The 25,149-nt window shown below is 33.6% G+C and overlaps 1 protein-coding gene across 1 annotated transcript in view; it reads left to right on the plus strand.

The window, feature by feature from the left end:
* Positions 1-25,149, plus strand: part of ANKFN1 (ankyrin repeat and fibronectin type III domain containing 1) — a 555,599-nt gene that overhangs the window by 226,200 nt on the left and 304,250 nt on the right. The window contains 1 exon segment of the mRNA XM_074261847.1: positions 7,448-7,488. The gene's annotated coding sequence lies outside the window, so the exon portion shown is untranslated.

The following is a 25,149-nucleotide window of genomic DNA, read 5'->3' on the forward strand; positions in this document are numbered from 1 at the left end:
TCCCTGTAGTTAGAAGAGGCATAATAAACATATGTTGGGAACAGAAAAAGAAAGAACAGAAGATGATGAGTTAACTAGCATGTTAACACTGGGCTTACCCCATTAACTCAGCTACGGAGATTTCCAATCATAGAGAGAACAAGTGGTAAGAAATGATGAAGATTTGATTCAATCCCATCCAATAAACATTTATTAAATGTAGGAGATACAGAATTTATGGAAGTATGTTTTTTTGTCTTCATGAAGCTTATAACTAGACTACTAAATGATGTAAGAAGGGATTCTGTCTTGTCATATATGTCCTAATGAATAAGAATGGTGATTTTGGCATGTTTTTAGGGATCTCTTTCTCTCTTTAAAAAAAAAATCAAGAATTAGCTTGAAGCAACTATGCACTAACTAGGATGAAATGTAAGTCAACAGAACTCAACCACCAACTTGACTGCCCTTAATTTTGCTATTTATTTTATCTCCAATGAAAAATAATACTTGGTACCATGGCATTGGTTTTTACACAATACATTCTCAAGGACACATCTGAATACATTTCAGCATAAACAATATTAATGCAATAGTGTCATCTAAATGAAGAAATCTGTGAAACTGAAACTTTGAAGTAGCAAACAGCCTTCTTTGTTCATATGTTCATAGCTAAAGGCGGTCTTGTTACTTTGAGAGGCCCCATTACTGTGAAGTATGAACCTTTTCTCAGCAGGTGAGTACATTCTAAGTTTATGTTTCCTAGCAACATGTTATCTGAAAGAAGTAAAAGGACACATGGTTTCTGAAGAGTTTCAATACTGTTTATTAATTTCAGGCAGAATGTATAATAGTAAGCAGTACCTACCCTGACATATCCCAAAATTTTTGAGTCTATGATATTTCATTTTTCCCATTAGAAATCAAGTCTTTTTTGAATAAATGTTATTATCATGTATGTATCCAAGAGGGTATAGAATAAAGTGATGCCAGTAGTCCATGAGTGGGTGAGATTAGAAGACTTAGAAGGTCCTCAACTTTGAAATTTCATAATTTGACAATTGTTCATGTAATTAGCTGTCATGAAAAATTCAATGTCCATTCAATGTTACCTCATCAATATTCATCTTTGTCTGTCTATAGCAAGAATTCTTAATCTTTTTTATATAATGAACTATTTTGAAAGTCTAATAAAATATATGGCTCCTTTCTCTGAATAATATTTTTAAACAAAAATGTTGCATATAATTACAAAGAAAACCAATTTTATTGAAATGCAATTATTAAAAACACTACCTTGCATTTTACAAAGAAAATTCCAAGTCTCAAAGAGGCTCATGCTCACACAGATTGTAATTCTCAAAGCAAAATTAAGACCCAGTTATTTCCTTACTCCAAGTTCAGTCCTCTGTTCTCCAGAATATCATATTCTAAGCCCTCCAATCCTTTAATATAGAAACTGCTAATTTTTTTTGTTCTACTGAATGTGGCTCCATTATACTTGAAATGTTTCTTTTTGTATGCTTGGAATATTTTCTCTTTGACCTGGGAATTCTAGAATTTGGCTGCAATATTCTTGGGAATTCTCATTTTGGAATCTCTTTCAGGAGGTGATCACTGGGTTATTTTAATTTCTATTTTACTGTCTTATTCTAGAATATCAGGACAGTTTTCCCTGATAATTTTTTGAAAGATGATACGTAAGTTCTTTTCTTGGTCATGGTTTTCAGGTAGAACAATAATTTTAAAATTATTTTTCCTGGATCTATTTTCCAGGTCAGTTGTTTTTCCAATGAGATATATCACATTGCTTTCTTTTTTTTTCATTTTTATGGTTTTGTTTTATTGTTTCTTGATTTCTTATAAAGTCACTAGGTTCCATTTGCTCAATTCTAATTTTCAAGGAATTAATTTCCCCAGTGAGCTTTTGTATCTCATTTCCCACCTGACGAATTTTACTTTTTAATGTATTCTTCTCATTAGCTTTTTGTATTTCCTTTTGCATTGCTCTCAATTCTCTTGCAATTTCCCTTCTATCTCTTTTACTTGATTTTTTAAAAAATCCCTTTTGAGCACTTCCGTGGCCTGAGACTAATTCTTCTTAATTTTTTTTGAGGTTTTAGATGTAGGAACTTTGACTTTATTATCTTCTTCTGAGTGTGTGTTTGATCTTCTTTGTTACCATAGTAACTTTCTATGGTCAGAATCATTTTCTGTTGTTGCTCATTTTCCCAGCCTATTACTAAACTTTTAACTGTTGAAGTAGGATTCATACCTGTTACAACAAACCTTTCCTGCTGATCTTCCAAGTTACCTTGAACTGGAAAATTGTTCCATTCCATCTTTTTTGTGTATTTTGACACTAAAAATTTTTTGACACTAAAAATTTTTAGAGTTATTATTTAAAGGAATTTAAAGGGTTTGGGGGAAAACTTTTACTCCATTACCTTGGCTCTGCCAACCAGTCTGCTCTTCTCTAGAGTTCTTTCTGTATGTACTGCAGAAGTCAAAAGTAAGCTAATTGATTGATGAATGAAGTAGGAATAAACTAGTTGTGGTCCACATAGTTTGTCTTTTGTGAAATCATTGGCTCTCACATCAATACTGAGATAGCTCTTTTTTATATAGGATTAGACCTGCAAAAAAGAAAATAGTTTAGGCCAGCTATTAGAGTTTTTTCCTCTAAACAATTATGATCAGAAACTGAATTACTTCTCTTACTAATATTAATGTTTCGCACAAAGTCTAAAAGGAGTGTTTTTTACATTGGGCCAAAGGCAAGAGTTTGTGAATGTTCTGTGATATACAAACCTTGTAAATAAGTTCCTCCATGAACATTAGGGCAAAACTAAAGGGGGGAGAGAAAGCATTACTGAAGCATTAATCTAGAAACAAACTTTTCATCCTTTATATGTTGGCTAAAGTAGATGTTTTACCCAGGGGGGGAATTCTCTAGCTTTCAGAATAACATCTTAATGTGCCTGGTTAACTTCATGTCGAAAACTGTGAAATAACAATACATATATAAACAGCTCTACCTCTCCATCCACAATCAATCATCCTTCCAACTCTTTTCACTGAGCCAAAACTTAGCAGATCTGATACTAATAGGAGGAGTCTAACTAACAAATTCACAATGGGCAGAAGGAGATGGTGGATGGAGACTCGGGCTTCCTTTTCATAAGGACCACTAATCATATATCTTACCTCAATCCCCTCTGCTGGTCTGTTCCATCTCATTATGCAACTTTCACAAGCCACTACTATAGAGTCCCATAATTGTATGACTACTTTCTGAGAGCCTGCTTTCCTCTCCCTATAATCTCCAATTCCAATTTGGAACTTCCTGAAGGTTATAGGTCATTCTATTCCAATTCTACCTATAGGTCAGATCATCTATGCCAATGTATCCCACTATGAATTAGTAGAGAAAGCAGTAAATGTGGAAGCTTTACCATTTGCTATCTGTATGCCTTGGGTTTCAGTCTTCTCATTTGTGAAATGATGAAATTTAATATCTATCTTAGCATAGTCTATGAATTAGGTCAACCATTCTAATAAATTGGAACGATGCTCCAAAAACTATTAAACTATACATACCCTTTTAGGTGTATATACAAAAGGAATAAAGAAAAAATTACCCATATAAGCAAAAAATATTTATAGTAGCTTTTTTTTTAGTGATGAAGAGTTGGAAACTGGGGGGATGCCCATCATCTAGGATATGACTAAATACATTATGACAGTAATGTGATGAAATATCATTATACTATTAGAAATAATACAGGGGAAGACTTATATGAACTGATGGAAAGAAAATATATGAACCTGATGCAAAGTAAACAGCACCAAGAAAACAATTTACACAGTAAAAATATTGTAAAAAGATAATTAATTGTAAAAGACTTAGTAATTCTGATCAACACAATGATTGCTCATAATTCTGGACTCATGATGAAAAATACTGTCTACCTCCAGAGAGAAAACTGATGGATTCAGAGTGTAGACTGAATCACATTTTTCTCTTTCTTTCTTTTTATTTTTCTCCCCAGATGTGGCTAATGTGGAAAATTTGTTTTGCACAACTTTTTATTTGTAATGAATTTTATATTTCTTACCTTCTCAATGAGTAGAAGGAAGGAAGAGAAGTTGGAAATAAAATAAAATAAAATTGAATTTAAAAAAACAGAAAATAAAATAAAATACATATGAACCATCTCTTTACATGTTGCTTTCACTAAGTAACATTTTGAAATCTGGTCAAAACCATTTATTCCTATCTTATTTTTATTTTAAAATAAGATAGAATCTGACTTCAAGTTGTTCTGGGCTAGAATGTGAACATTTAGATGGAGAGTACTCATTATAATATCAGACTTAGATCTCTTACACTGGTCTAAAGTCAGGATTACTATAAACTTCTATGAGGATTTCAGAACCAGTTTAATGTGGTGACCTGCATATGTTTATTATTTTTAGAAATTCTCTACTATTCTGATGAATAGTTCAATTATATTTCACTTCTGTTTTGTACATCTCAAGGAAAGATCAAGGGATGTGAAATAATTGTTACAGGTTATATTGTACCATTGTTGACTAATGGTTCATGAACTTCAATATTTTATGTGCAGGAAGTGATTATAATCTCTAGTATTAGTTTTTCCCAAGTAAAGGTAAACAAATATTGTTTTCAATATTGATTGTCTACCAAAATTTAAGGTCAGATTTGTCTGTTTGTTTGACATATTGAATAAATTTTCCATGTACTCTGCAAGACGGCAATTGCTCATTGACCATTATGTATTTATCAGGACAATTCTTCTGAAAAAATTTAATAAGGTTAAAGACAAACATTATTCTGAGATAGATTTGCTTCATTTTAATATTTTGGTCAAAGTGAAAATTTCTTATTTCATATCTAGGGATCAATTTATGGAAAAATTTTATTGAATGAATGAGTTATTCCATGTACATTTTATTGGTAGGTTTTTTTCCAACTATGAGCGACAAACAAGAAGACCAATGATCTTCTCTAACTCTTCTAATGTAAGAAGCCAATCAGTATTGCCTGTTACTCAAATGTTTCTAAGCACTGATTCACTACAAAAAAATCTAAAAGAAAGGAATAAAGAAAACAAGAGAAATAGGATTTATCTTTGAATATGTATGGTAGAATATATGGTGGGACCAGATTGCAATGTAATAATATTTAGCTCTTTCAAGTATTCTCACACACTTGAGAAGCAACAACCCATTGCCAAGAAGAACCATCTTTACCTTTCAGACATAATTTATTATCTTTTTTTATGGAAGTGCTCTAATAAGAACTGCATTACTGCAATCATTATCTTTTGGATTATTCATTGTAGAAGGAATTTCACTAGTGGACTCATCATCTCTGTAATCAGATGAGGAATAATCATATCTGAAAGTTCATCAGTGGATGAGTCAGATGGGATATTCCTTACAAATTCTAGAATCTCTTCATCAGACTGTCTCTTAAACATTTTATCAGTAAGATTGTAAGCAAAATTACATTATTATGACAACCAAACTAAATTCTAAAAAATTTGTGAAAAAATTCATACAGTAGTGGAAATTATGTGCAAAGTTAAAATTTTGTTTTACTTTGTAAATACATTATTCACAAGGTTTTATAAGTGTTGACAAATTCTACCAATGTTCCAAGGGAAAAAAGACTAATATAGTCAAAGAAACAGCCCAATATAAATAAATATTGGAGCATTTCTTCTTATTTACAACAAAAGTATAAAATGTTTAAGCAACTGCATCATTTGATGCATCTGGTTTTTATGAGTAGAACCATGTGTTTTATTTCTTTCATTATTTGAAAAGCCTTTAGAATACTTTGGACACCAATAACAAAGATATAGAAAAAGTCATGGAATATGACTTAAAAATACCTTAGTTCTTTTGAATTTCAAATGTCTACAAACTATGCTAAAATAATATTCCTGGTTTAAGAACAGTTATCCCTTCTATATCATGGGTGTTAGAGGCACAGTACCCCTGTAATCTGGAAAATCTCTGTAAAATTTTTGGCCCTCCCTTCTCCTAGAGAAGAAGTCTAAATTTTTCTTTTTCTTTTATTTTTATGGGGTGTTTACAATACTTTATTGCAAAATTTGGATTGATATTATGTAATACTTGACATGTATTTTATGCATTTCTGAGTTTCTAACTTTTTCTGTTTCATCTATTGGTCTTTGTATGTTGACTGCATTTTCTGCAAAGTTCCTCAAAAATTTCCATTTAATTTCTTATACTCACCTTCTGATGTATTGAAACTGTGATGGGAAAGGGATAATTATAACTTGCCCAAAGTCATACAGTTAGTAAATTACATAATTGGAATTTGAGATCTAACTCTAAATTCAGAAATCTTTCTTAATTTCAATTTTTTTTTCCAGGAAAAAGTCAAGTGAATTCAAATGTATGACGAATTGGTTATTTCTCAGGGTTTAAACTCCCCTAGAAAAACTAAGAGTTGAAAGTTCAGATATGGAGTTTTGTAAGCTTTCATTCTAATACTCAACAACTATCTTACTACTAAATATAGAAAAATGTCCATTTTAATATGATCAAACCCTTAACAAGTAGTCAGTGGACTCCAATCTCTACCAAGCTTCTCTGGATAAAGTTCAGGGAGTCTGAAAACTTGGATGAGGATATACCAATATATGAATATATGTGTGTATATATTCACACACGTGTGTATATATTTCCTTATATATGTGTATATATTTCCTTATCTATGTATATTTCTTTATTTTCACTAAACTTTTGTTTCTTTTAGAATCTTAAACATTTTGCTTTATGAATATTATTCTTTAAAAATATTATTCTGAGATAGGATACATGAGCTTCACCATGCTGTCAAAGGGGTGCATGATACACACATACGCAAAAAAAGGTTAAGAATCCATTACTTTAGAGAGTTGTGGCAGATATTGATATGGGGAAAAGATCAGTGACTCTTGTATGGTTGAACAACCATACCAAAATAGCTGGATAATTGTTAAATCATGACATTTCAGAGTTGGGGGAGGGGTTACAGGTCAACCAGTACAACATAATTCACAAAATGTAGATTTTTATCTTGATATATGATGATGGCACTTTTAATGTCTCAGATTTTAAAAAATGGTTCACTTACCTCAATTAAGTAAGGTAGAAAGTAATATCATTGTTTATCAACATAATTTTCTATGATACTACAATCCACATTTGTTTTTTTTTTTTTTTCCTTACAGAAATCTGTCTTCTTGAACACGTGCTGAATTGGTCACTTGAAGTGTTTCCTCACTTATATGCTTTCCTTTTCTCAGCCAAGAGATACACATTCAGAAGCAGTATACTCTATTTTCATCCTAGAGTCATTACAATTTACTTGCTGGTTTTTTTTTTTTAACCATATTCTCTTTTTCTCTTTCTCTTTGGTTTTCAGAGTCTACACATTAAAGACCGACATTTCACTTGCAGCAAAATGTAAGTATGTTAGTTCCTTTTTTGAAACTGCATGGAGTTATTTTCTCTATTTTTAAGAGAGCTCTAATTGTATAGGACTCCTATCTGACATTCCTATGTCAGAAATCTTAGATGGATGGTGGATATGGTCTTGGTGGGAAATTGTCAAATGTGTAAGTCTTTCTATGGATTTTAATAGGGTGGGACATTTTATCAAGCAGAAGATCTGATCTTTTTTTTTTTTTTTTTTGTTAATATTAGATAGTTTAAGCATGCCACAAAGAGAGTAGAATAAAGCACAAAAATACTAGTCATCTTGATAGTTTATCCACACAGCAACTGATTTCAGACTACTTGAAATTGTGTGTGTGTGTTCAACTGTTTGTTTCTTTTGCTTTTAAAACATTGTGGAAACATAAGCTGCATCTTCTTCAGTAACTTAGTGATAATACAGGTTATTTTGTATTTGTATAGTCAGAGTTTCAAAAACATTAGGGAAAGTAGCATTCTATCACAAGGGTTACAGTCCTAATCTTGGTTTGGTGGTTCTCAGAACTTCAAATAGCTCAATTAAAGTTGCTTAATTCTAATGGATAGAAATAATTAAGCTTGTTTTGAGGCCTGGAATTTATGAGCCTGTAAAGCAGTTTGTATAGGCAGTTTTTGTTTTTGTGAATTAAAATGACTACTTTTTTCATAAAATGAAATGGATAATAATGACATCCGGAAATGACAGAAATTTAATTGTTTCTAAAAGAATTTTAATTTAAAAACAGCTGAGGTATTCAAATGGCACACAAGGAAGACATACTGTCCATCTTTCCTATGTGCATACTTTGCAGGTGGTAGAATGGTTAGTTAGATATCATTGGGCCCATTGAGATTCAAAGGTGTTAACCCACTTGCATGAAATGTTTCAAATTACAAAAATCTCTTTACAATTGAATACACTCCTCTCTGAGGATGTGAGAAGATGGGTTCATCTAAACATCAGACAAAGCACACTATTAATTTCCCAAGATGATGTTTGTTGTTGGTTTCTGAAAATCAAAGCCGTTTCTAGACATCAAATTTTAACACATCAAAGATAGAGCTATTTCTCCTTAAAACATGAAAACCTTCTCCACACAGATGTCTGTTAAATAAGAGATGATCCTGTTATATAATATGAGATTTCTCTTTGGAAAACTAGAACTTCTTTTTTGAACTTTTCCCCAATATTATATATTTGGGGGCTGTCTTAGAATTCCACAACCTATATAGCCAATAGAAAAATCTCGATTCTTTATAAGGCTTTAAAGCCCATTAAACTTGATTTGAGAGACTTCTCTATTTACTAAATCCTTTAAATGCCAATCTCAGCACATATTATTGGGGAACTTTATTGTTTTATCAAGCCATATGGATGTTTTAAACAGTTTCTGTCAATAGATCTGTCTTGGAGTTTATTAGCAAACCCTGGTTTTTCATGTTGCCAAACCTAAATGTTTACTATTGACCTTTATTTTCTGCTTCTTCTAACAGTGAATGAATGTTGCTAAAGGGAAGTTGGCTTTATCCCTTATTCTCATTTCCTTGTTCTTACATGACGTCTGTATGGTTCAGAAAAACCATGACATTAAAAGAAAAAAAGTTAAATACAATACATGAGTAGGGAAAACTTAGATGAGGTAGAAAGATTTTAAAATAGATATGTACATATGAAAATATGAATACAAATGTTGAACTGTCTGTCACCTTAAAAGGACTTCAGTTAAAAGTGCTCTCTAGTTCATCTTGAAAATTACTATGGCTATCTTTGGAAAGTCTTATTTGAGCAGTAGGTTGACGATGATGATAATAATGGTGTGATGATGATGATAATTACCATAGTTCTTTAGGATTTGCAAAGTTAGTTATATATATGTGTGTACTGAATATATTATTAAAGTTATTATAAATGGAGCTCTTAAAGCTTAAAACCACACCAAGACTTTTGGGATGCCCAATGTATGTATGACTTGTCTAAGGTTCTCTTGCTAGTGTCTGAGGAAGAATTCATATCTAAGTATTCCTGATTCCATGTCCAACCTTGTACCTACTATGTCACCTAACTGCCTCTTGAAACAACTGCAAATATGATAAAACTACCATATGCTCAGATGATAAGGAAACAACATTTAAATGATTTATTTTCCTGCTGTTGTGGAACTTATATTTCCTCCAGCATATGCATTTGTGAATCCCTATTCCTGTATACAACTCCTTCTATAATTTGAAAACAATCTGAAATGCCTCTAGTAAATCTGCTTGAATAGTATACTAGCTATATTGTGTTAGCTCTTGATTAGATCTGTTGTTTAAGAGTCATTTGTGAGCAGACTTTTGCTGACTAAATCAGTGTGATTCAATCCCTGGGACAATGGAATAACCCAACCACAAGTGGTTGATGTAAGCCTTGTGATACTTTTGTCACCAAATCAGGTCAACACTTCAGAGATTTGAACCACAATTTGGTGCCTACTAGAAATTTGATTGGAACCACCAAAATGACCCAAAGACAACCTAATCAAATCAGAAGGCTATTTAAAACAATCAGTGTCTCTAAGAGGCAGAGTTGTGTTCAGTCATTTCATAGACTTATGTGACTCTTTGTGACCTCGTTTGATGTTTTTTAGGCAAAGATACAAGAATAGTGTGCCATTTCCTTTTCTAACTCATTTTACAGATGAAAAAACTGAGGCAAACAGTATTAAGTGACTTGTCCAGTGATACATACTAGTAAACATCCGCAACTGGATTAGAACTCAGGAGAATGAGTCTTTCTGACTTCAGACTTGGTATCCAAGAGGCGAGTAGCCTAGAGGAAAGTATAATATATCTCTTTATTTTCTTTCTTTCTTTCTTTTTTTTTTGCTGAGGCAATTGGGCTTAAGTGACTTGCCCAGGGTCACACAGCTAGAAAGTGTTAAGTGTCTAAGTCTAGATTTGTACTGGTGCTCTACCCACTGCACCAACTAACTGCCCCCAATACAATAGAATTCAAGTCAAGATCCAGGTTGAAATCCTAGATCTTCTGCTTCCTCTCTATGTAGTTTTAGTCTTCCTTTGATCTCAGTTTCCTCCTTTGTAAAATTTGAGAGTTGAAGTACTGAAAGCTTAGTTCTATTCCAACAGTTTATGATCTATAGCCAAGGGCACGAGAAACTACAGTAATGGACTGGGAGATGTATGCTACACATGTGACCCCACTCCATTTGAATGGAATCCATCTGTAACCATGAAAAATGATCTCCACCCATATACTAGCTACTGCTGGTAGAGACACTCCTTCTGTTCAGTGACAGTAACTTGCACTCTGAGGCTAGACTCCATGACTCTAGGGGCTGCAAAATTAATGCAGTACAACAAAGACAAAGGTCCTGCAATCCCTAACCAGGCCCCAAGAAATGTTTTCATCCAAGTGTCTTGTTTCTTTTCAACTAAATCTATTCATCAGGACCACTGCTTCTGGTGGAAGAGAGTTGTCTTCTGGGTGGTATGGGTGAGAGCGTTGCCAAGCAAACCTGAATTATCCCGAGGGCTGTAAAACGAGCAATTGCTTTTTAAGAGGTACCGTGATATTGTGTGTTCCTTTCGTTTTTTTGGCAGTGATGATTTTCTGCGATTTGTGGTTTTGCAATTTCTCTTTCTGCAGACAACACCCTGGCTCCTAGTCAATGCCCACTTTGGGGTAGGGGGAGAGAGAAGGGGGGAGAGATTCCCCAGAGCCTTGCTTGCTCCAGGAACAGAAGGAAATGTTAATGAAATAAGTCAGAAAGAATGTTAGTGCCTGGTCGACATTGGTTGGCTGGTGAGGAAGAAAATGGCTTTTAATAAATTTCATTGTGTGGCCCGGCTTTCGTAGGAGACGTTTTGGTCCTTGTTCTTAATGCTGGGTCAAGATGCTTCTGTAATTCCTCTTCTTGCTTCTCTGTTGAGTTCAGTCTGAATTTAAATCTATTGTATCTGAAAAGAACTAGACAAACTATGCCTTAGCTGTGAGTTCCCTTCAGGATTTACCTACTGCCCCAGTGAAATTTTCTTGCTCTGTTGATATTCACTTTTTAATACTCTGGACTTTGTTTCTATAATCATTTTAGAATGCTTGAAGGCAGACTCCCCATATTGTTTCTGATCACCTTTCCTTCACTTTCCTTATTACTAAATCTCCCAGTTTGCCAGGATCTTTGGTCCCACTTCCAGACACTGCAGCATTTATCTAGGCTAGAATAATGTGTTCTAGTTTCTTTTCATTACCTCTGGAAAGGATTTGTAGACTTTTGTTTGCTTATTTTTTTATGGCTGCTAAGCACTGTGCTGAAGGATTGAGAGCTGCATCCAGCTGAATCCTAGGATTCTTCCCCTGCTCATAATTTCATAGCCAATGCCTCCCATGTTCTCTGCCGAGCCCATCCCCAAGGATTTATATCCCACTGTTAGTCTGCTTCCTGTGCCACAATCAATTTCTTATGCCGGTGACTTCTTCCTTTGCTCATGACCTAAATGCCATTGCTCCCTTTGTTTTTCCCCCAAAGAAACATGAGGATAACTATTGTCCAAGTGTCAAAACTATGACAGGATCTATACCCTGGGGTAAGAAGGGGGGGAGGCATGATAGATAAAATTGAATAGCTATCTGATATAAGTAGACACATTCTACTATTTTTTTTAAATCTATGATTTTTGTGGATCTTTTATGGGTGTAGATCATATCACAACCTCACTATTTACCTAATCATGGCTTTCAAAACTTGATTTGGCTGAAGAATTTATGACTTTAAGGTCAACCCAGTGATAAGTGGGCCCCTTGGAACTTAGCTAGATTAGCTGCTGGATAACAGATGATTGATTTGTCTTGGAGTTGAAGTCTTTCCAAATTGGCAGTCAAAGTTATCTGTTGGTAAAACCTTCCAAAGTCAAGGGTTTCTGCCTAAGAGGATAACTTTATATAGAAAATTATATAAATAATCCACCAAAGTCCAAAGTACTTCTCCTTTCCTTATCATGGTGAAAATGTTCTTCAAGGCTTTGCCAAGGATCTTACACTTCAAAAAGCCCCCCTAAAATAAACAGACTTTGAGTATGGACACCATGATAGACTCTATCTCTGTCATTCAAGAATAGGCCTGGCTAAGTTTGGAGAGGCTCATCAATATGCAAGTTTAAAAATTCTCAGACTCTCCACTAAATGGAGTATTGAAATTCATTTATAGGACAGATCATATTTACATAGTTATAAAGCTTTGATGTACTTAAGTACATAATTTTCCCAAAGTCTTAATGCAATTTGAAGCTTTAATAACTATTAACAAAGTGCCTCAAAAAATCTTACTGATATCTTAAACTTTAATAGCTATTAAGTTTAAAAGTTATTAAAGCTTAAAACTTCATAACAATAGTTATTAAGTTTAATAACAAAGCTAAATACTTTAGCTTTAGTAAATCTTTGGGATATCCTGTATATTTATGTGTACATACATACATACAACACACACTTATGTAGAATTCCCTCTATGGTACTTTTCCAACTTGTATTTCTACTTATGACTACTACTTTCCAAGTTTCTAGGCACCCCATGAGTCTGTACTTATAAAATTATAATGTATACGTCCCCATCAATATGCTTACATTAATAATCAGCACGTAGACACAATTAGCTCCTAGAAAAGACATTTATTAATGTTAAGGAAAGAACAGTAGTTATAGAAGATTTTCTCACATAAACCTGGGGCCTATTCCTTTATGTATCCTCATAGTATCTGTGGGGAAAGTGGGTACAAATTTAAAGTATAATGATAATGATTGATATATATATATATATATATGGAATATTGGTAAAAGCTGAATAGCCTAAGCCAAGAAGAGAGAAGGTATAGGGGATAGGGAGCTAGGCTAATTATATAATTTTAGCTTTATTAATGGGGCATAAGATTCTATTCCTCTACTAAAGTCTTCTCCTACATCTCATCACCAAAAGATGATGATTTTTATTGAATCACTACTAGTCTTGAGAACAATCTTCTAAGACATGGAAAGGTTACCATATGCAATGGTCAGATAGGACTGGAAAATGGCTGAACAACAACACTAAGTATCAAAGCCAGCATTTGAACACAGATATTTTGATTACAAAACAAATGCATTTTACACATTATCAGGCAACACTACTATATTATTTCAAGAAAGTGAGATAGTTAGGAGATCTATAGGTGAGGAAAATCCAGGCCCCAAATTCCAGAAGAACCTTGACATACTGCATGAAGTAGCATATTGTTTCACCCTTACAATTATTTCTGCTCTAATGTTGCTTCTATTCACTTGCCTCCTAAATCACAATTCAAAACAGCCCTCTCTCTGAATCTGTTTGTCTCTCCCTCATCTCTGTCTGTATGTCTCTCTTACACACACACACACACACACACACACACACACACACACACACACACACAACTATCTCATCCTCACACCCTCAATGGCTCCCTATAACTTCCAGCTCTCTTTACTTCTCCAATATTCTTACACTTTACTCCCTTCAACAAACTATAATATACCTACACCATCCTTGCTATTCCTTACACACATTCCTTGCCTATTTATTTATTTATTTGTTTGTTTGTTTATTTACAATAATGCTCTCCTTTTTATCTTTGCCTCCTAGCTTTTTTCAAGACTCAGTTCAAATTTTGCTTTCTAAAGGGGACCTTTCTTGGTCTAAACTACTAGTAGTATCTCCTTCTAAGATTATCTTCCATCTTTTCTGTACATATGTTATATATGTATTTTTTTTTTCTATAATTTTCTCCCCATTACAATGTGAACTCTTTAAGATGAGGGACCTTTTTTTTGCATTTTTTTGTTGTTTCTCTAGTACTCAGCACAGAGCCTGATATATAGTAAATGCTTAATAAATGTTTGTTGACCAGTAACAACCATTTTAATTTTGATTTAAAGACATACTTCAAATGATAATTACAATGAACTGACTGGCTGAGTGTTGAATAGGTTTCCTCTCAGAGAGGCAGAAGGCTTTAGAGCAGAGGTATTTCTCTTCTTACCAGGTAGAATTGTTGCTGATAAAAGTTAAATCTGTTTCAGTGATCAATAGGAACCCCAATGTTATTGCCGTGCATGATGAAATTTCTCACCTTTCATTCTGGAAAATTGACTTTCTCCTCTTACTCAAATAGCCAAGCATGACAGAATTTTTATTTGACAGAATAGGCAATATATAGAATAAACAATGGGTAGAGATGGGGACTGAAGCACAAAATTGGTCATATAGGTCTATTAGTTCTTGAAGACAGAAAAATTAAAATAATTTGGATAGATAAAAATTACTTAATTCTTGAAGAGACTTCTGGTTCATGATTCCTTGCCATTCTTTCCTTGAGGCCATTGAACAAGAATTTCTGAGACTAGAAGTGGTCAATAGTGTAAAGAGCCTGGGGTAACTTGTTACTTGTAGGTCCCAATATGACCACTGAACTATTATTATAGCTTCAGCTTATGTTGGTGATATGATAGAAGAACTGGAACATATCCTAGAGAGTTGTTGTGGTCATTGTAGAGATTTGAAGCAGATAAAAAGCAAAGGCTTTGAGTATGTGAGACAGATTAGCAACCTGAGACCAGACCACAGCAAGTCTGTATGGGACAGACAGCTGCCTTGAAACCGCAGCTGCCATAGGATAGAGCAGGGGTTACCATTGCCAAACCTTGGCACTTTGCCCCTATTTTCTCTGTTGGCCTGCCAATCTTGGGGAATTTAAATACGTAACTGCTTCCCCCACCTAATCTTTCTTCCCATGCCCTGGTCAGTAAGAGTGGCTTAAGGAATTGGAGAATGAGACAACTGGATGAAGCACCTGCTTTATAGTTTTGTAATGTGCCAATTCTTTTATGGTGACTTTCCTCTGTTTTAATAAATCATGTGACCAATTAAAAAGCAATCATCTTTATCTTATGAAACATTAGTCATTTGAAAGTAGGAAATTTTCCAAGTTTAGTCCTCAAGGGATTTGAAAGCAGAAATAAGAAGTTTCCTTTTATTTTTTTATTTTTTTTTTTTATTTATTTTTTTTTTTTAGTGATTTGGGATTATAGCTTAGGATAGGGGAGGAAAAAATAATAGGATAGGGGAGGGGAGAGGAGGGGAAGGGAGGAAAAGATAAGATAGGATAGGATAGGGCAGGATAGTGGAAGGGAAAGAGAGGGGAGAGTAAGATGGGATAAAGTAGAGTAGAGTAGTGTAGGGCAGGGTTGGGTGATGTGGGGAGGGATGGGATGAGGTGAGGTATGATGGGATGGGACATATTTTATATCATACTCCTCAATCTACATTGAATTGCATCTACAGGTAGCGCCCAAGTGTTCTGAAATATGTGGATTTCAAACTATATGAGAAAAGGGAACTTAAGGACTTTGTAAACTGAACACCTTCTGTGGATTAGTAAGGATACTGAGATCTTTGGGAAAGCCAGTGCATGCACATTGAACACTGTCTTTTGAAGTTAGGGCCACCTCATGGCCAAAGTCTGTATATTACACTTTTAATGAAAGGACAGCCTGCTTTTCTGTAGGCTTCAGGAAGCAGGACAAGGAGCCAAGTCTGAACTTATTACTGTGTAGACACTTGGCTTACATCAACTATCATAATAAAATAACTATAACTCATTTTTATTTAACAAAAATTTTAAATACATACTGCATGTAAGGCACTATATTAGGCACTGGGGTTACAAAACTTCTTCCTCTAAGCACATAGCTCCCTCTCTCCATTCCCCCAAAAGTATCTATCTCAAGGAGTTTATTCTATTGGTTATACAGAATGCACACTGGTATATCTAACTGGTATATTTTCAGAGCAAATGCCCTTCCTTTAAGAGGTCTTTCATGATTCAGGCAGTAATTTTCCTGAAACAGAGGTTTAATCTATCAATAAATGTCACCCATCAAAAAATTCAACTAGCTCCCTAATACCTCAAAGATCAAACACAGTTGGTCTATATTTGGAATGTAAAGCTCTTCTCAATCGGGCCTCTTAGCATCCAAAATTCTTATATTTTACTCTATTCTATACACTGTGTTGCTAAACTGCCCTGGCTGATTTCTATTCCTTACATCCTATGTCTGTTCTTCATGCTTTTCTAGTGGCTTTGTTCCATGACTGAAATACTCTCCTCTTCAGGAAGTTTTCCTTGCTCCTTAAAGTTCTCAGATTAAATCCTGCCTTCTATAGGAAGCTTTTTCTAGACTTTCCAGATTCTAGGCCTTTCCCCTCAAAATTACTTCCTTTCTACTTATATTTATCATTTTATTTATGTAATTTTCTCCATTAGAATGAGAGCTTCTTGAGGGCAGGGATTGCTTTGAATCTCTTTGTGATGTCAGAACTTAGCATAGGACTTAGCACATTAATAAATGCCTGACAACTGTCTGACCGCTGAAATCCCATTCTATTTTTATCTAATCCCTTTTAGCTTTAAATGCATTATCTTCTTTATTTTGCATCTATCCACTGTGTATTGCCCTGTGAACATGTTGCACACTCTTGGCAGAATGTTAAGCTTCTTTGGTGCAGGGATTGTCTCACTGTATCCCCAGTGCCTATTATGGTGCCTGACAGATAGCAGAATAAAAAATACTTGTTGATGGATTGATGGATTGAAAACAAATATAGTTTGTTTTTAAAAATAGTTCGCTAAAATCTGGGTTTAGATTTTAAAAGAAATATTGGATTTAGGCATCATAATGGCTCAACATGGACTTGGGTGAACTAGACAGACTTATACTAGATCTCTGGAAGGGATGTGAGATTCCAGGTTGGTTAAAAAAAATGCAATTGTTTTTGTAAAAAGCAAGCTGGTTATATAACTTTGGAAAAGTAATTTTATCCCTTTCATTTTCTTCATCTAGAAATAGCAAAGTTTAGATTTATCAGGGATATGTTTAGAGTTCAAACTGGCTCCAGAGAGTTGATAGTTAAATTTTTGGAGGTGGGAGGAGATTTGCCCAGGGTCACACAGCTAGTAAGTGTCTGAGGGTAAATTTGAACTCAGGTTCTCCTGACTGTGAAGCCAGTACTTTGTCCAACATAGGCTGGATGCCCCAGTTGTTAAATTTTCAGTGTAAATATTTATACCTAGGAAAATTGCAAATATTACAAATCATAACTTCATTTATTATTTTGTTGATTGTCTAGACATTTGCTAATAATGTGTATTAAAATTAAAGGTATGTCTGACCATATTTTCTCCCTCTGGAGATCAGGTTGTTAAACATTTATCAGCTGGACTAAATCATCCCTAAGATAACTGTTACAACAGCAGCTGTGGCTCATTGAGCAGAGCAGAGGGGTGGCTGGAGCCATGCCCAGGAATTCAAAGAGACATCTCAAGCAGCTAGGACATGTTTGAAGTACTGGGCAGTACCCAAAGCTGCCAAACAAAGAAAAACTCATATTCTCTCTTCCTACTGTTAGCCCCATTTGTTGTAACCAATGATGGAGAACTAACTGGGAGAGAATTTTTGTTTTTTTTGGTCTTAATTGTCACAAGCAGCAGAGAAATGAAGAAATTTTGATTGCTATGGACAAGTTCACTTCCTTTAGCAGTATGCTTTCCAGGGATGGCCACATAGATGGTGAAGTTAACGCATACATTGCCAGAGCTAGTTCAATATTTAGAAGGCTCTGAAAGAAATTGTGAGTCTGCCTACCAAACTAAAGGTCTGTTGTTATATTGACTTCATTGTCAAATGCCTGTGAAATCTGGACAGCCAACCAGCACCATGCCAGAAAATTAAACTACTTTCATTTTTATTGTCTGAGGAAGATTTAAAGGTGACCTGGCCAGACAAGATAATGGACACTGACGTCCCCTCTTGGGCTGAACTGCCAAACATTCATATTCTACTGCAGAGAGTACAATTCTGATGGGCTGGCCGCATTGTTTGAATGCCAAACTTGTGTTTATCCAAAAGACTATTTTATGGAGAAATTATTAAAGGCAAGTAGAGGTCAGAACTTTAATATTGATTATGAGACATGGCACATGTTGGTGCAGGACCACCCAGCATGATGTGCCTGCATCAAAGAAGGTGCTGTGCTCTTTGAGGAAAGAATAATCTCAGTAGCACAAAGGAAAGATGAAATATTTAAATCCAGACATCTCCATTTCAAGTGTGCTCTAACTGCCATAGTCTTCTGCGCTCATATTGGTCTGAGCAGTCACAATCAGACATACTGTATGTATGTCCCTTGACAACAAACACAAGATAAACTGTTCATTCACTCCGAATCTGGATCCAGATAACTTGAGGCTTTTTCAGATCAGTTGTGACCTGGTAAATGAGCTTGTAGTGAAACAGATAAGCCCTTTTTACTTTATAAGAATATTTATTTATCTCTGCTGACTTTTCACCTCAGAAGATTTTTTTCTCTCCACAATCTTTTCCTGTTATATCTTTCTCCATAAAACTCTTCCTGTTAATAAAGGAACAAAAAGTTAAGCAGAACTAAACATAGTCCCTCTCACCTCTCTTGTAAAAGAAGGGATATTTTATCACTTCTTTCTCATTGCAAAACTTGATTATTATCATTAATCAAAATTAAGCTGTTAATTATTGTTATTTTCAGTTGCATTTTAAAGGAATGATTTAAATGAAAAAGTATGCATCAAATGCTTGCTGTGTGCTATGTACTAGGCATTCATGTGCAAGAGTGAAACAAGCTCTGCCCTGGAGGAAGTTACATCCAATACTTGTTATTCATCATTTATTTTGAAGGTATCTCAAGCTGATATCCTGAATCATTCAGGAATTGCATTTAACTGAGGCAGAGTTGCACAATCTACAGCTTCATTCTCATCAAAGTCCAGTGATAAGACAAAGCTCAAGATGTCAGATTATGGCACAGGATGCAGTGCATAACTTTGGCATTTCTGATGTCTGAGCAATTTCTAAGTGCTTCACAGCACCTGCTCCAGCCTTCATAGCCACTGGAACAAATTGTTCTCATCCACCCATTCTGCCAAAGGGAAGTCTTCACACGCTTGCAGCAGGCATTCTCCTAACTCACTGATAGGTTTGAGGATAATTGATTACCTTCAATCTGTTTTAGCCCATCTACCAAAGTGATTTTACCAGGATGTGGTCACCATACATCCTCAAACTTTTTGGAGCCACAGGTGACAGCTCGGTGACAGACAGATACCAAATGAAAATGAGCAGCCCTAAATGACATGACCAACCCTCACACCAGAGTTGCTAGTTCTTCTTGTACATTCATATATCTCAGAGAAGCAGTGGGTAGTCATAGGCCTGGAAGACAGGAAGGCTCATTTTCCTGAGTTCAAATCTGGTCCTGAAAAATCGCTTAACCCTATTTGCTCAGTTACCTTATCTATAAAATGAACTGGAGAAGGAAATTGCAAACTACTCCAGTATCTTTGCCAAGAACGGGGTCATGAGGAATCAGATGTGACTAAAAAGCAACTGAACAAGAAACTTCCTTCCTGTATGTGACAGATCTTCAAGAAAAGCAAGATAACATATATCCAGGAATGATAGAAGAGATTTTGGGTCTAAGGAGTCTTAAAGATGAATGATTTCTGAATAGAACCTGAAGATCGCTGTACACTTCAATGTTGTATGAAGATGTATTCTGATGGAAGTGGATATCTTCAACATAAAGAAGATCCAACTCACTTCCAGCTGATCAATGATGGACAGAAATAACTACACCCAGAGAAGGAATACTGGGAAGTGAATGTAAATTGTTAGCACTACTGTCTATCTACCCAGGTTACTTATACCTTCGGAATCTAATACTTAATGTGCAACAAGAAAATGGTATTTACACACATATATTGTATCTAGGTTATACTGTAACACATGTAAAATGTATGGGATTACTTGTCATCAAGGGGAGGGAGTAGAGGGAGAGAGGGGATAATTTGGAAAATTGAATACAAGGGATAATATTATAAAAAAATTACTCATGCATATATACTGTGAAAAAAATAATAAAGATGAATGATTTCTGTTAATCATCATATCCTTTTCATTAGTGATGCTAATTTAATATATATGAGGGAAAACGCGAGTTATTTAAATTTATGTTTCTCCCATTTAGAGTCTTTTTTTCATATGCTTGTTGGTCTTCTGATTTTCTTGATTTTTAAAAATGTTTTATTGATGCAATACTCTTTCTAAAAATGTCAATGTCACTTTCAAGTGATTTCCATCCCCAACCTCCAATACACTATTGCCTTGTAACAAATAAACAGAGTTAAACAAAACAAATGAACACATTGGCCAAGACTGAAAAAGGTATGTTTCATTCTATACCCATCATATACTACCTATGCCAATAGGCAGAAAGTATGCTTCACCAAAAACTTTTCAAGTTAATATATATATATATATATATATATATATATATATGTGTGTGTGTGTGTACATATAATTTCATTATGAATCATTTCATTGCTCAGAGTTTCTTTTAAGTTTCTTTTAAGTTTCAAACTTGCTTTCCTTTACATTATGGTCATTGAAAATTGTTTTCCTGGGCCTATTGCTGACTTTGGTCTAGATCAGTTCATGTAAGTTTTCTCAGGTTTCTCATAATTCCTCAAATACATCCATTCTTTATACACAGTAATATTCTAAATGCACTCAAATATTAATTTATCAGAATTTATTCTGTTATTCAACCGTTTGATAAATATCTACTTTTTCCCTTAACTTTTATTTCTGTTTAAAAAAAATAGTGCTGCTGTAAATAATTTGTATGTGTGAAAATTTGTTTTATATTTTTTAGCTTATAAGGCACATGGGTAGCAATGATATTGCTGTATGTGCAGCAAAGGGTAGGAACAGGTTAAAGTGATTTTTTTTTTAATATAATTCCAGATTATTGTCCCAAATAGCTGGACCAATTTACAGCTTTACAAACTATGAAGTAATATATAATCTTCCAATCCTCCAATCTTATCTATTTTGTTTTTGTGCATTTTTGCCAATCTAGTAAGTGCAGGATGAAATTTCAAAATTGTTTTAAATTGATATTTTCTTAATTTTGGTAATTTTAGAAATTCATTCATTTGGTTATTAATAGCTTGCACTTATTCCTTTGAAGTGTCTTATACATATAATTTGGATTCTTTTCTAAAGGGAAATGGCTCTTATATTTAGATATTTGTTTCAATTTCCTTATTATCTTTGATATCAGAATTTTATTGAAAATATTCACTTCAAAGAATTTTTCCAATTAGCTTTTTCTCTTCTAATTCCAGCTCCACTGATTTTGTTGATGCAGTTTTCTTTTTTTTTTTTTTTTGAAACAAAATTGTTCATTTAACCTTTTATTATCACTTCCATACCATATTTAATTAAGAATCTCTTCCCCTAAGGCATAGCCAGAAAAAGATATAATAGAGCTTTCCATTACTTCTAATTTATTATGTAATCTTAATATAAACATTAGGATGATATATCCATTTAAACATAAGTAATGTTTGTATAAACCTAATTGCTGCTATGCTGTTTTCTAATTTGGCCAGAAGCTTTTGTTAAATACAGAATCCCTGTCCCAGCAATTTGTGTCTTTAATTTATTGAAAACTGGGCTACTATATACAATTTTCTCTAGCTCTTGCTTACCTACCTTGTCTGTTCCATTGACTATTCTATCTTTCTTATTCAGTAGTAGTTAATTTTGATTACTACTTCTAAGTATTTTTGAGATCTGACAATTCTATATCCCTTCCCTTCCCTTTCCTTTACCCTCATTCCCCCCTCAAGATTTTTCCCTTTTGGTCCTTCAGTTGAATTTTATCATTATTTTGTCTAGTTCTTGAAAAAATTTAATTGTTACGACATTACATATGCAAATTAATTTAGGGAAAATCAGAATTTTTATATTAGCATGAATCATCAATAGGATATGAATCTAACTTTCCATTTACTTAAATATTCTCTTATATCTGAAAAAATATAGTATAGTTGAATTATTTTCCTTATTACATTGTGGTAGATTAACTCCCGGACATTTTGTATCTTTTTTAGTTATTTTGAATGGAATGACTTTTTTTTTAAAGTTTTTCTCTTGCTGAGTTTTATAAATTCTATCAAAAGAGACATTATTTTGTGGATTAATTTTATATCCTATGAAATTGATCAAAATTATTAATAGCTTCAATTATTTATTCATTGTATCTCAAATCAAACCGACATATCATCTACAAATAGAAATGGTTTTGGTTTTGTGTAGGGTTTTTTGTTAATACTTATTCTATTTCTTTCCTTATTGATATAACTAACATTTCTTTTAAAATGTATCAAATAATAGCAGTGGCAGTGGGCCTCTTTGCTTTATCCCTGCACTTAGTTTTTCAATAGTACATTAAAGTCAGGTCTGCTTAAAAAAAATCATGAATACCATATATTATTATATTATCAAAGTTTTTTTTAAAAAAATCATTAACATTATCATGTGATTTTGTTATTTTTAAAAATTATTTATGTTGTTGTTTAAGTTCATATTCAGAAACACTTATCAGAAAAGAAACTAATCTTAGAGTCAGGAAAACCTGAATTCAAATCTCACATAAGCTGGTTTTGCCAATCTAGGGCAAGTCACATTATTGAGAGGGTTCTTCATTGAAAAGGGAAGTTTCTTTAGCAGAAATTTTCTATATTAATAAAAATACAAGTTTTACCTAAAAAGTATATTTAAAATTGCCCTAATAATAAACCTTCCTGAATTTCGCATTAGAAAAATTAATTTGGTAATTTTTTTTTTTTTTTTTTTAGGGATAGCTAGATGGCACAGTGAATTGGGCACAGACCTTAAAATTAGGAAAACCTAGATTCAAATCTTGTCTCAGACATTTAACACTTCCTAGATGTGTAACCCTGGCTTAAGTCACTTAGCATAACTACCTTAAAAAAATAGAGATTTAAAAATATATTGCTTTAATCTGTGAAAATGTTATTCAATTTATTTTACATCAATAAACATTAGTAATATTTATCTTTAGTTTCTTTGTTTTGTTATCCTGGTGTATTGGAAAATATATGTCTCATAGAAGGAGTTTGGTAAGTTGCTTATTACTTGTTTTTTAAAAGTTTATATAATATCAAAGGTAATAGTTCTTTGAATGTTTCATAAGATTGCTTACATATTCATTTGAACTTTTTTCCTTTTGGGGGTTCATTTATGACTTATTCAATTTATGTTAATGAATGAGTTTTTTTAGATTTTCTCATCTGATTTATCTTACATTTTACTGAAAAGAAAAGATTATTCTCATGTATGTGTCTGCATTATAATACAATACTTGAGCCTGCCTCTCCAAGATTACCTTCATTCTAATTGGATATATTTTGAATATGCCTATTTACTTACATGTTTTCTTCCACCTTAGTATATAAGCTTCTTGAGGGCAAGAACAATTTTTGTTCTTGTCATTCTTTTATCTCCAACATTTAATATAGTGTCTGGAGATATAGTAAATGTTTGATTGATCAATTTATTGGGAAGAAACTCCCATGTCACTCATTTGAGCAATCCTGATTTCCAATTCCTATTTTGCTTTCATTTCAAGTAATAAGGAGGACAATATTTATAACCCAAACTAGTCAATGATAAAGAAGAAAAGTTCCATAAATACCATTTTGTGGTAGCTCTTTTTATAATAGCGAAACATGGGGAACAAAAGAGATGCCCATTAATTTGGGAAATTATAAGCAAGTTATGATACTTGAATTACTTGAACTAATGCTATAAGAAATAATATATATGACGAATTCAGAGAAGCAGATGACCTTAAAGTGTTAATAAAAATATATCGAAAAATAAAAGGTAAGGGTGGGGATTCTACAAATTCTTTTTCTTAACATTCCATTTCTCTATTGTGGGCATTTTTTCCAGGTGACTCCCCACCTATCGTAGGCATTCCCTCTTCATTTCTGCCTCCCAGCTTCCCGGATTATCTTTAAACATCTGGTAAAATCTTAACTTCTATAGAAAAGTTTTCCTAATCTCAATAAACTATGAGCTAAGTATTCTTACTAGTTTTATTTTACAGATGAGGATTCAACTTCCTCATTTTACAGAGATTAAGTAACAGGTAATCACCATTTGGAGTAGGATTTGAACTAGATTTAGAGTTGGAAGGAATCTTAGAGTCAATTGAGTCCAAACTTTTCACTTTAGACATAAGGAAACTGAAATACAAATAAATGAAGTTACATATATGGTATATAAAACTGAGGAATATAGTATTGGCCCTGGAGGCAGGAACCCCAATTCAAATCTGGTCTGACATTTTCTAGCTTATTTAAGTTATTTGACCTTTCTCGGCCTCAGTTTTCTCATCTACAAATATTTTCCAGATTTGTTGAGAGGATCAAATAAAATAACATTTATAAAATATTTTGCAAACCTTAAAATTCCACATAAATGCTAGCTATCACACATCTGATAAATTTCTCAGGTGACATTTGAATATAAATCTTTTAAAAAAAAAAATCAACTCCAGTGCCCCATTCAAGACACTAGGGGTGTGATATATTCATCCCATAAGGCCTATAACATTTCCAAGTGCAGTGAACCAGATTAAAATATAGTTGAAAAATATTTAATAAAATAAATAAAAA

The sequence above is a fragment of the Sminthopsis crassicaudata genome, chromosome 4 (assembly GCF_048593235.1).
Source record: "Sminthopsis crassicaudata isolate SCR6 chromosome 4, ASM4859323v1, whole genome shotgun sequence".
NCBI lineage: Eukaryota > Metazoa > Chordata > Mammalia > Dasyuromorphia > Dasyuridae > Sminthopsis > Sminthopsis crassicaudata.